At 44.6% G+C, this 12425-nt stretch overlaps 1 pseudogene across 1 annotated transcript in view; it reads right to left on the reverse strand.

Annotated features, from left to right (window-relative positions):
- LOC311102632 (tubulin polyglutamylase TTLL5-like) overlaps positions 1 to 12425 on the reverse strand; it is a 43206-nt pseudogene that overhangs the window by 29273 nt on the left and 1508 nt on the right. Inside the window, exons 5-11 of the transcript in view lie at positions 12277 to 12406; positions 12070 to 12152; positions 11363 to 11432; positions 11173 to 11257; positions 5371 to 5448; positions 5064 to 5155; positions 4577 to 4692 (exon numbers count right to left, since the gene is read on the reverse strand). The product of the transcript in view is annotated as a tubulin polyglutamylase TTLL5-like (transcript). The remainder of the gene's footprint in view (positions 1 to 4576; positions 4693 to 5063; positions 5156 to 5370; positions 5449 to 11172; positions 11258 to 11362; positions 11433 to 12069; positions 12153 to 12276; positions 12407 to 12425) is intronic.

Genomic DNA, 12425 nt, shown 5'->3' on the forward strand with positions numbered 1-12425 from the left:
CCTCTGGCGAGCATATGGAGGGCTGTGCGGCCCCCCAAAGAAATGCCACCCCACACCATGACTGACCCACCGCCAAACCGGTCATGCTGGAGGATGTTGTAGGCAGCAGAACGTTTTCCACGGCGTCTCCAGACTCTGTCACGTCTGTCACGTGCTCAGTGTGAACCTGCTTTCATCTGTGAAGAGCACAGGGCGCCAGTGGCGAATTTGCCAATCTTGGTGTTCTCTGGCAAATGCCAAACGTCCTGCACGGTGTTGGGCTGTAAGCACAACCCCCACCTGTGGACGTCGGGCCCTCATACCACCCTCATGGAGTCTGTTTCTGACCGTTTGAGCAGACACATGCACATTTGTGGCCTGCTGGAGGTCATTTTGCAGGGCTCTGGCAGTGCTCCTCCTGTTCCTCCTTGCACAAAGGTGGAGGTAGCAGTCCTGCTGCTGGGTTGTTGCCCTCCTACGGCCTCCTCCACGTCTCCTGATGTACTGGCCTGTCTCCTGGTAGCGCCTCCATGCTCTGGACACTATGCTGACAGACACAGCAAACCTTCTTGCCACAGCTCGCATTGATGTACCATCCTGGATGAGCTGCACTACCTGAGCCACTTGTGTGGGTTGTAGACTCCATCTCATGCTACCACAAGAGTGAAAGCACCGCCAGCATTCAAAAGTGACCAAAACATCAGCCAGGAAGCATAGGAACTGAGAAGTGGTCTGTGGTCACCACCTGCAAAACCAGTCCTTTATTGGGGGTGTCTTGCTAATTGCCTATAATTTCCACCTGTTATCTATTCCATTTGCACAACAGCATGTGAAATGTATTGTCAATCAGTGTTGCTTCCTAAGTGGACAGTTTGATTTCACAGAAGTGTGATTGACTTGGAGTTACATTGTGTTGTTTAAGTGTTCCCTTAATTTTTTTGAGCAGTGTATATCTTCACACAGTGGTTGGTGAAGGAATGATATTACAGTGTAAGTTAAGTTTTATATATATATAAAAAGCTATATTCAGTCATTCATGGTTCATTTAGTGATTTTCTGCAAGTGCCTCCTCCCTAACCTCTGGTTCATGGTTTTCTGACAATAGTAAATGGCAAAATGTATTGGAGGAAATTAGCCTTAAAACTGCAAAGATGGGGACCTCAAACATTTTCTCTGAAATGTGGCCACACCAAAGGGCCGACCGCGCTCATTGCCACGCCCCCTGCCACGCCCACCACCTAAGCCCCTTTTTGATCCAGAAAAAAACCTGAAATTCGAACTTCTTCAAGAGTAGGCTAATTCATCTTCTCTTGTAAATATGATGATGATTACGGAAGATCTGAATGTCAACTCATCCACTGAGCAAAGTCATTCATCATGTCATTGCTAGGGTCAAGAGGCTTGCTAACTAAACCCATGTTAAAGAGGAATTGAGCCACATGTGTCGATGGAGTCCTTAGCCAAGGCCTGTAACATTAGTAGCAGTACCAATCTGTCTTCGAATTGGACACTGAAATCCAAATAGTAGTTTCTAAGCAGAACGCAGGGATTTTCTTTTCCATTCACTGGCGTATCCCCCTTTCACTCTTTTTAAATAAAACACGCATGCACGCACACACACATACACACACAGAGAGAGCCATAAAACGCAATGTATACGTCTCAGGGAACAGAGCACTGGAATAGATTAGTTTGAGCCTGGAGTGCCTCATCAGTCGCACCACAACAACGGGATAAAGAGGAGAAATAAAGCCACTCCAGCCCCCGACAAGCAGACTCCCCCCGGAGCCGGGAGCTCTGAGACGTGTCTGTTCTGTGGCTCGACCGCTGCCTGGGGAGCGCTGTTAACGCAGCCACAGAGAAGCCACAACAGCAATCACACAGCGAGAGAGGACAACGAGAGAACATCCCCAACACCCATTAAACGAGGGAGGGAAATAAACAAAGAAGTAATGCGAAGAGGGGATGATGAAGAGGAGTGTTTTTTACTATTGGGTGGGCGCAGTTGGACACTCCATCACAAGAGACAGCGCCAAAACAATGTTCTCCCCACCCTGGCCATGCAGTTCATGGGCCCCACAATAACAACAACAACATAAAGCATCTTCTTGAAGTGGGTTTTGTTGTTAGTTATCACAAATTGGATTATTGCATCATTTTCAAATAAATCACTTATGTTGAACTTGTTTCTCTGGATTTACAGAGGAGCAACAAGTTTGATGCCAAATGCGCGAAGACGCCCTAAAGGCAGCAAATAAAAACATGGAAAATATATACTGCCGTATCTCCATGGATAACATAAAGAGGAAAAACTGTATGATAAAAATGAGTAGACTCAAAACATAGGCTCAATCCAGTGATCGCCTGCAAAGAATTGCATAGCAACCACATCATCCTCATCGTAATACCCCCTATTTTTGGGACAGGAAAGTGTTTGACCTACAGACAAATGTAGGACTAATAAAAGTTGTTTAAAGGCTATTGCTGATTCCACAATATGTAGTAGGCTATAACAGAGATGTTCAGTGGAATGCATGTGCAGTTAGTGGAATGTTTGATGTGTAATAAAATAGGCCTTTTGCTTGGCTAATCAGATCTCAGTTAAAACATGTCTTAATCAGCATCTCTCAGTAAAACGCCTGTCCATTAATCTTAAGGCACAGTGGTAAAGAGAGCAGCATGGGTAGCATTCTACCCTCTCCCACATACAACTTACCACAGAATGTTTGAAAAAGAACTGTTATTTTCACTCTTTCTCACATCAGAGAGAGAGCAATAAAGGATTTTGTTACAGTAGGCTCGTTTAGATAGGCAGAGCAATTTGTGCAAAAAGAGCAAATCCCATTTGAAAACAAACATTGTATTAAAGACACTAAAATGGCTTGGAATAATTTGCTGCAAATTAAGATTACAACTCTCTTTATTGCCTTGTGTGGCTGTGGTCCAGAAGTGGCAGAGATTGCATGTTAACTCCGAACAATAGGCCCTGTTTTAGGGACGCATACACCACCCTCCTTACCAACAATTATTTATCAGGATACATCACAGCTTCTTATGTTTTCTCTTTTATTGATGCATGGCAACACTGCTCGGGACCATTTCAGAGGATGAATTAACATTGTGTTCATGTTTGGGAGGTTGGGGGAGGAGGAGAGGAAGACAGAGAGAGGAGGAGGAGGAGGAGGAGGAGGAGGTCGACAGGAGCTGGGAGAACACAGCCCCTCTGTGGTTTGGGTTGATTTTATTTCAGAGAAGATAAAGCACACAGTGATACTGGACTCCCTGAAGCAGAGGCAGGCCTGGCCTCCCAGCACTCATGTTTTACAATGGCTCCTACATGTCTCCACAGACACTCAGTCACATATTTAAAAAGCAACAGGCCCACCTTGAGAGGAGGATTAGAACAGAGGCAGCAGGACGAGGGTGGTCCTCTGGAACTGTCAGGAAAGAGCTGTCACTGTCTTCCTTTGGAAACTGTCTCCAGCAGACACAATGTGAATGCTATAATTAACTAGCTCTGGGCGATCTGAAGACAACAAAATTACACCACATTAGACGGTAAACTAATATCACAAAGGGTAATGGGCATGTTCATTATAGTCAACAGGATTTGTGTATAGAACAAGATAGATGGAGCCTAATTGCAGTGCATATGTACATGCGGGTGTGTGTGTGAGTTCATCTGTGTGTCAATATCAATTCCTGCCCCATTCTCTCACTCTCACTCTCGCTCTCACTCGCACTCCCAAGAATGGAGGATCTCTGCTGTCATCTTTTCCTGAGTTGATTCATTTCCATCAGGCATGTATGAGGCCCCACCTCATCCTACAAACACCTTCATCTGTACATTTCATACCCTGGGCCCGTCTGGCTGTTAAGCCCTGCGGTGATGCCTGCCGCTCAGGGTAGAGATAGTATCTCTATATAGGCGATTCTTCGATTATATTATTTTGCCCTGGTACACAGCCCCTACAGCCCAAACAATCACAAGTCAGGGGTCTATTATGCCTACAGTGACCTGTCAAAGTGCAGCCAGGGCTCTCTACTTTTCTAACCAGTGAAAGTTCAGAGCAGAGAGAGAGAGAGACGAGAAAGTTACAGACAAGAACAGGAAAAGAGAATAGGAGAGGGGGAAACAGAGAAAAAAAGACAGTGAGAGAGAAAGAAAGAAAGAAAGGGAGACAGGGAGGGCAGAGGCACTCGAGGAGGCTCAGCAGACGTACCGGCAGTCAAACCCCAACTCTCTGAGAGAACGCCAGAGAGACAGGGAAGACACTTAGTGCCAACACTAACATCAGTAATGGCTCCAAAATGGAGTTCACACGAGCCTGGTGCTACACAGGAGCAGCCAAGAAAACAGTCAGCCTAAATCAGTCAGACCTGAATGGCAACAGAAAAAATGAAGCAAATTCCTGCTTCAGTCAAAAGCCACTCCAAAACCGTCCGACACAGAAACTGGACGGTTTGGGAAGGACTATCTGTAGTCTGCACTGAACACATGAAGGAGGAAAGAACTAAAAATGTACGGTATGGAATTCAAAGACGTAGAGAGTACAAGAAAGGTACAGCCAGGGAAACAGACTAGAATGTGGCAGACAGTCTTCCCGAAGCAGTTGTTACTATGGGGCACAAACATTTTGCAGGCAGTGGCTATCTGCAGCTCAGCACTCGGAACAGCCTTGATCACCAGGTCCTCCACCTGACTCATCAGCACTGGAACACACAGAGACACAGACAGCAGGGTGACACAGTCTGAGACATGGCATGGGTTACTATGTCCACTTTACACACAGGACCCTAAAGAACTTTACACTAGACACAAAGTGCTTACAATATCACAACATCTGGGATACAATCTGTGGTTACAGGTTGCCATGTAGATTCTGCTCTGCTGAGTATTTAGACAGAGAAGAGAAGGGTGGGGATCTGGGTGTAAGATTGAATCCGGTTCAACTACAGCAACATCTTGACAATACAGACTAATTTATTTGACTGTGCATGGACAATAGCATGGACGTTCTGAGCCAGGAGAGGGTGGAGGGGGAGGAAGGTTCAAAAGAGAGTGAAGAGTTTAGGCTACTCACATGTGGTGTCCTTTCCCTCCTGCTTCAAATACCGGAGCATTACACTCATGCTCCATTTGTTCCCGTAATCCTCCACTTCAGGGTCATTGCAACTGAAAAGGAACAAGACATGGCTTTTTCCAAAACAGGCTTTTGAATGAAGCGGGAGTCTATTATCTAATACATACCATTCAAATGCCCAAGGCACAAAGGTGTATGATTTGCTATGTTTTCCCAAATTCCATGCCCCCTCAATTAGCTACATATTAATTTAGAGATTCCTGAAGGAGAATAAAGAAGTGACTGTTGACTGCAGATCCCAGGTTACCTGAGATAGTCGCTGCTCTTCTTGTTCACGCTGTAGTAAGTGAGAGCAGCCAAGTTAAAATGACGCCGACAGAGAGGGCTGCCTTGCTTCTAGCTCTTAGGAAACTTTGCAGTATTTTGTTTTTTTATGTATTATTTATTACGTTATTAGCCCAGAAAATGGTTTGTGTTATTACATACAGCCGGGAAGAACTATTGGATATCAGAGCGGCAGTAACTCACCAGCACTACCAGCATTAAGACTGACTTTCCTTTGTTCGCACCCCCCAGGGCAATTGAACTGATTCCAGAGGCCGACCCAAAACAACGCCGGAGGAGAGGAACTCGGAGCGGCCTTCTAGTCCGACTTAGGAGGCGTGCACACCACCCACCGCTTCCGAGTATATTACTCGCTAATGTTCAGTCTCTGGATAATAAAGTTGACGAGCTCAGGGCGAGGGTTAATTTCCAGAGAGACATCAGGGATTGTAACATACTCTGTTTCACGGAAACATGGCTCTCTCAGGATATACCGTCCAACACGGTCCAGCCAGTTGGGTTCTCAGTTCATCGCGCAGACAAAAATAAATATCTCTCTGGGAAGCAGAGGGCGGAGGTGTATGTTTTATGATTAACGACTCATGGTGTAATTGTGATAACATACAGGAACTCAAGTCCTTTTGTTCACCCGACCTAGAATACCTCACACACAAATGCCGACCGTATTATCTCCCAAGATAATTTTCTTCGGTTATAGTCCCGGCCGTGTATATCCCCCCTCAAGCCGATACCACAACGGCCCTCAAAGAACTTCACTGGACTCTATGCAAACTGGAAACCACATTTCCTGAGGCTGCATTTATTGTAGCTGGGGATTTTAACAAAGCAAATTTGAGGAGAAGGTTGCCGAAGTTCTATCAACACATCGACTGTAGTACTTGCGCTGCTAAAACCCTCGACCACTGCTACTCCAACTTCCAGGATGCATACAAGGCCCTCCTTTCAGCAAATCTGACCACGACTCCATTTTGCTCCACTCTTCCTATAGACAGAAACTCAAACAGGAAGTACCCGTGCTAAAGACTATTCAACGCTGGTCTGACCAATCAGAATCCACGCTTCAAGATTGGTTTGATCACGCGGACTGGGAGATGTTCTGCGTAGCTTCAGAGAATAATATCAACGTATATACTGATACGGTGACTGAGTTAATCAGGAAGTGTATAGGAGATGTTGTACCCACTGTGACTATTAAAACCTACCCTAACCAGAAACCGTGGATAGATGGCAGCATTTGCGCAAAATTGAAAGTGCGAACCACCGCAACAGGCAAAACATCAGTATAGGGACAAAGTGGAGTCGCAATTCAACGGCTCAGACACAAGACGTATGTGATAGGGTCTACAGACAATCACAGACTACAAAAGGAAAACCAGCCACGTCGCAGACACCGACGTCTTGCTTCCGGACAAGCTAAACACCTTCTTCGCTCGCTTTGAGGATAATACAGTGCCGCCGATGCGGCCCGCTACCAAGGACTGTGGGCTCTCCTTTTCCGTGGCTGACGTGAGTAAGACATTTAAGCATGTTAACCCTCGCAAGGCTGCCGGCCCAGATGGCATCCCTAGCCAAGTCCTCAGAGCATGCGCAGACCAGCTGGCTGGTGTGTTTACGGACATATTCAATCTCTCCCTATCCCAGTCTGCTGTCCCCACATGCTTCAAGATGGCCACCATTGTCCCTGTACCCAAGAAAGCAAAGGTAACTGAACTAAATGACTATCGCCCAGTAGCACTCACTTCTGTCATCATGAAGTGCTTTAAGAGACTAGTCAAGGATCATATCACCTCTAACTTACCTGCCACCCTAAACCCACTTCAATTTGCTTACCGCCCCAATAAATCCACAGACGATGCAATCGCCATCACACTGCACACTGCCCTATCCCATCTGGACAAGAAGAATACCTACAGTTGAAGTCGGAAGTTTACATACACCTTAGCCAAATACATTTAAACTCAGTTTTTCACAATTCCTGACATTTAATCCTAGTAAAAAGTCCCTGTTTTAGGTCAGTTAGGATCACCACTTGATTTTAAGAATGTGAAATGTCAGATTTAGAGAGAATTTAGAGAGAATTATTTATTTCAGCTTTTATTTATTTCATCACATTCCCAGTGGGTCAGAAGTTTACATACACTCAATTAGTATTTGGTAGCATTCCCTTTAACTTGTTTAACTTGGATTAAATGTTTCGGGTAGCCTTCCACAAGCTTCCCACAATAAGTTGGGTGAATGTTGGCCCATTCCTCCTGACAGAGCTGGTGTAACTGAGTCAGGTTTGTAGGCCTCCTTGTTCGCACACGCTTTTTCAGTTCTGCCAACACATTTTCTACAGGATTGAGGTCAGGGCTTTGTGATGGCCACTCCAATACCTTGACTTTGTTGTCCTTAAGCTATTTTGCCACAACTTTGGAAGTATGCTTGGGGTCATTGTCCATTTGGAAGACCCATTTGCGACCAAGCTTTAACTTCCTGACTGATGTCTTGAGATGTTGCTTCAATATATCCACATAATTTTCCTTCCTCATGATGCCATCTATTTTGTGAAGTGCACCAGTCCGTCCTGCACCAAAGCACCCCCACAGCATGATGCTGCCACCCCCGTGCTTCACGGTTGGGACGGTGTTCTTCGGCTTGCAAGCTACCCCCTTTTGCCTCCAAACATAAAGATGGTCATTATGGCCAAACAGTTGTATTTTTGTTTCATCAGACCAGAGGACATTTCTCCAAAAAGTACGATCTTTGTCCCCATGTGCAGTTGCAAACCGTAGTCTGGCTTTTTTATGGCGGTTTTGGAGCAGTGGCTTCTTCCTTGCTGAGCGGCCTTTCAGGTTATGTCGATATAGGACTAGTTTTACTGTGGATATAGAGACTTTTGTACCGGTTTCATCCAGCATCTTCACAAGGTCCTTTGCTGTTGTTCTGGGATTGATTTGCACTTTTCGCACCAAAGTACGTTCATCTCTAGGAGACAGAAAGTGTCTCCTTCCTGAGCAGTATGACGGCTGCATGGTCCCATGGTGTTTATACTTGCGTACTATTGTTTGTACAGATGAACGTGGTACCTTCAGGTGTTTGGAAATTGCTCCCAAGGATGAAACAGAATTTATTTTCTGAGGCCTTGGCTGATTTCTTTTGATTTTCCCATGATGTCAAGCAAAGAGGCACTGAGTTTGAAGGTAGGCCTTGAAATACATCCACAGGTACACCTCCAATTGACTCAAATGATGTCAATTACCCTATCAGAAGCTTCTAAAGCCATGATATCATTTTCTGGAATTTTCAAAGCTGTTTAAAGGCACAGTCAACTTAGTGTATGTAAACTTCTGACCCACTGGAATTGTGATACAGTGAATTATAAGTGAAATACTCTGTCTGTAAACAAATGTTGGAAAAATTACTTGTGTCATGCTCAAAGTAGATGTCCTAACCGACTTGCCAAAACTGTAGTTTGTTAACGAGACATTTGTGGAGTGGTTGAAAAACGAGTTTTAAAGACTCCAACCTAAGTGTATGTAAACTTCTGACTTCAACTCTATGTAAGAATGCTGTTCATTGACTATAGCTCAGCATTCAACACCATAGTACCCTCCAAGCTCATCATTAAGCTCGAGGCCCTTTGTCTGAACCCAGCCCTGTGCAACTGGGTCCTGGACTTCCTTACGGGCCGCCCCCAGGTGGTGAAGGTAGGAAACAACACCTCCACTTCGCTGATCCTCAACACTGGGGCCCCACAAGTGTGCGTGCTCAGCCCCCTCCTGTACTCCCTGTTCACCCATGACTGCGTGGCCAAGCACGCCTCCAACTCAATCATCAAGTATGCAGACGACACAACAGTAGTAGACTTAATTACCAACAATGACGAGACAGCCTACAGGGAGGAGGTGAGGGCTCTGGGAGTGTGGTGCCAAGAAAATAACCTCTCAGTCAACGTCAACAAAACAAAGGAGATGATCGTGGACTTCAGGAAACAGCATAGGGTGCACCCCCCTATCCACATCAACGGGACCTCGACGCCTCTTCAACCTCAGGAGGCTGAAGAAATTTGTCTTGGCACCTAAAACCCTCACAAACTTTAACAGATGTACAATTGAGAGCATCCTGTCGGGCTGTATCACCGCCTGGTACGGCAAATGCACCGCCCGCAACCGCAGGGCTCTCCAGAGGGTGGTGCGGTCTGCCCAACACATCACCGGGGGCAAACTACCAGCCCTCCAGGACACCTACAGCACCCGATGTCACAGGAAGGCCAAAAAGATAATCAAGGACAACAACCACCTGAGCCACTGCCTGTTCACCCCGCTATCATCCAGAAGGCGAGGTCAGTACAGGTGCATCAAAGCTGTGACCGAGAGACTGAAAAACAGCTTCTATCTCAAGGCCATCAGCCTGTTAAATAGCCTTCACTAGCACATTAGAGGCTGCTGCCTATATACATAGATTAGAAATCACTGGCCACTTTATAAATGGAACACTAGTCACTTTAATAATGTTTACATATCTTGCATTACTTATCTCATATGTATATACTGTATTTTATACTATTCTACTGTATCTTAGTCTGTGCCGCTCTGACATTGCTCGTCCATATATTTATTTATATATTCTTAATTCCACTGCTTTACTTAGATTTGTGTGTATTGGGTATATGTTATGAAATTCTTAGATATTACTTGTTAGATATTACTGCACTGTCGGAGCTAGAAACACAAGCATTTCGCTACACCCGCAATAACATCTGCTAGACACGTGTATGTGACCAACCTGTAGGCAGTGTTACTTAAATATACAATTTCCAAAAACAAAACTAACAACAGATCTCTACACAGAGTTACTATTACTTACAATAAATAAAGCAATTAATATGAATGATCTTTGACAGCCTTAGAGGGTCAATTAGTAGAACAGAGATATGTTTCCCCTATTGTACTGTATTAAAGAGGATTGGACACCACATGTGGAATAATGAGGATTCCTTGGCATACAGTGAGTACCTGAATACCATCAAACAATGGAATGTCAAAGAGAAAAGTGGTATTTGCAATTCAGCCTGGATTTATTACCCTCAGTTAATAATCAAGCACAGTGTGCGAAGAACGGCAGTGTGTGTCACTCTGTGCAACACATATATCTGTCTAGCCTAGCAGAGATGAGCCATTTAATCCATCATCCACCCATCTCTGCCCCCAACCCACCTGAATCCTGACTATCTTAATGATTAATCCCTATGAATACAGTAATACAGATGGCTCCAGGCAAAGATACAGCTAAATTATATAATTTGCAATGCCTTCATTGATCTAATATGATAAGAAAATAACTAAACATTGCTCATCTTGCAAATAGCATTGCCGCTGAGACACTATCATTTGTAGTCTGTCACTGCAGATTTATATATCTGAGATTATTACAGCAAAATATCATTACAATGTCTAATAAACCTGTCATCTCCTGGTGACCATTTTGACCGTTGAGACAATGGAGAGCTTTGTTTGAAAGCGTCGCAAAGTCATACTACTCATCAGTGGCAGACAGAAACATTGAGACTGCCCTCTACTGGTCATTGCCTTGTAAATTCCAGATACAGTTGCTACTTTTCTTCACTACATTCATGAGGACAGAAACTAATCGCAAAGCCACTATCCAAGATGGACCTCTTGACCCAATATACACTTCTATGACCTGGCAAATACAGATTAGATAGCCCATATAGAACCATTGGCCATTATTTGTAAAAGGAAAGATCCAGTACACAGCTCACCTGGCTAGGCCCTCCTCATAGAGATAGATAGTGAGTGGATCATACGATGTCACCAGCACATACAACCGCACATCAAACTTGAAGTCTGGAAACAATTTATAAAACATAGATACAAATTACTGCTTTTCTGACTACTGTCTTCATCTACATAAGTAACCGATTTGTCAACACTTGATGGGCAAAAACTCACCGTCAATCAGTAACAGGTTATTGATATAGCGAGACACTAAGATGTTCTCATCCATTGGAATCTGGTTGGGCTTTGTAGGATGAGGATCAAATATGTTAGGCTAAATAACACGGCAATCATTATATAACACATATAATGCACCAGGTAAAGTATGATCAAGTCAGACACATGACATTGGCCATTCAAGGAGAAAACCCTTCCTGTAGAGCAGTCTATCAGAGCCCTATCGGTGGGTAGGAGTGGGGTCATTTATGAGGCTAAAATGTGTTGCAGGTGTTGAAGCCGAGGAGGGATGGGGGGGTGGGGGAGGTGGAGAGCTACTAACCTTAGGGCTGGCTACAGTTCAGAGAAAACCCCCAAAATGAACATCCTTCTTTCCAAATATCACCCTGACATTCTTTCCACTGTTTCATAAAAATACCTCAAAAGAAAAAGTGTTTATTGGTTGTCCAAGTCAGAGAACCTTGTGGAGCTCTTCCAAAGCCAATGCCTTGAAGTGTGTGATTTACTCAACAATGCTTAATGTCTATGACACACACTGTTTTATACTTTCTTTTTCAACAGAATCCCCCACACAAGTAACTGGCCATATTGTTTCATTTACAACACAAGTTCGCTCAGGTCATTATCCCAGACTTAAGGTGAGCGTATATTTAACACAGTAACACTTTCACAGTACAGTGTTCTTCCTATGGCGTATCCCTTACATTGCTGACCAAGTAGATCCCTCGTCCTCTTGAAGATGCTACTGCCTTAATGATCCAAGGGCCCTTGTCCTTGATGAAATAACCTAGGGGTGAGGCAGAGAGAGGATGGGGAAGTGTGGCATGCTGTGAGAAAGACTAGCGGAGAATCATGGTGGCTTATTGTGTTTACATTTACAGTAAGTAAGTTAACAGACAAGCAGGACTTACTGCAGAACACCTGGTACTCTGAGGGAAGCACAAAGGTCTGAGGGACGATGTGGACGTTTTTAACGCCGTGAGCCTGCTGCATCCGCTGGATGTTTTTATACAGCCGGTCTTTGCGCATCAGTTCATATGACTTAGAAATGAACAGGGCC

This window comes from Coregonus lavaretus (genome assembly GCF_964263955.1).
Source record: "Coregonus lavaretus genome assembly, chromosome: 27".
NCBI lineage: Eukaryota > Metazoa > Chordata > Actinopteri > Salmoniformes > Salmonidae > Coregonus > Coregonus lavaretus.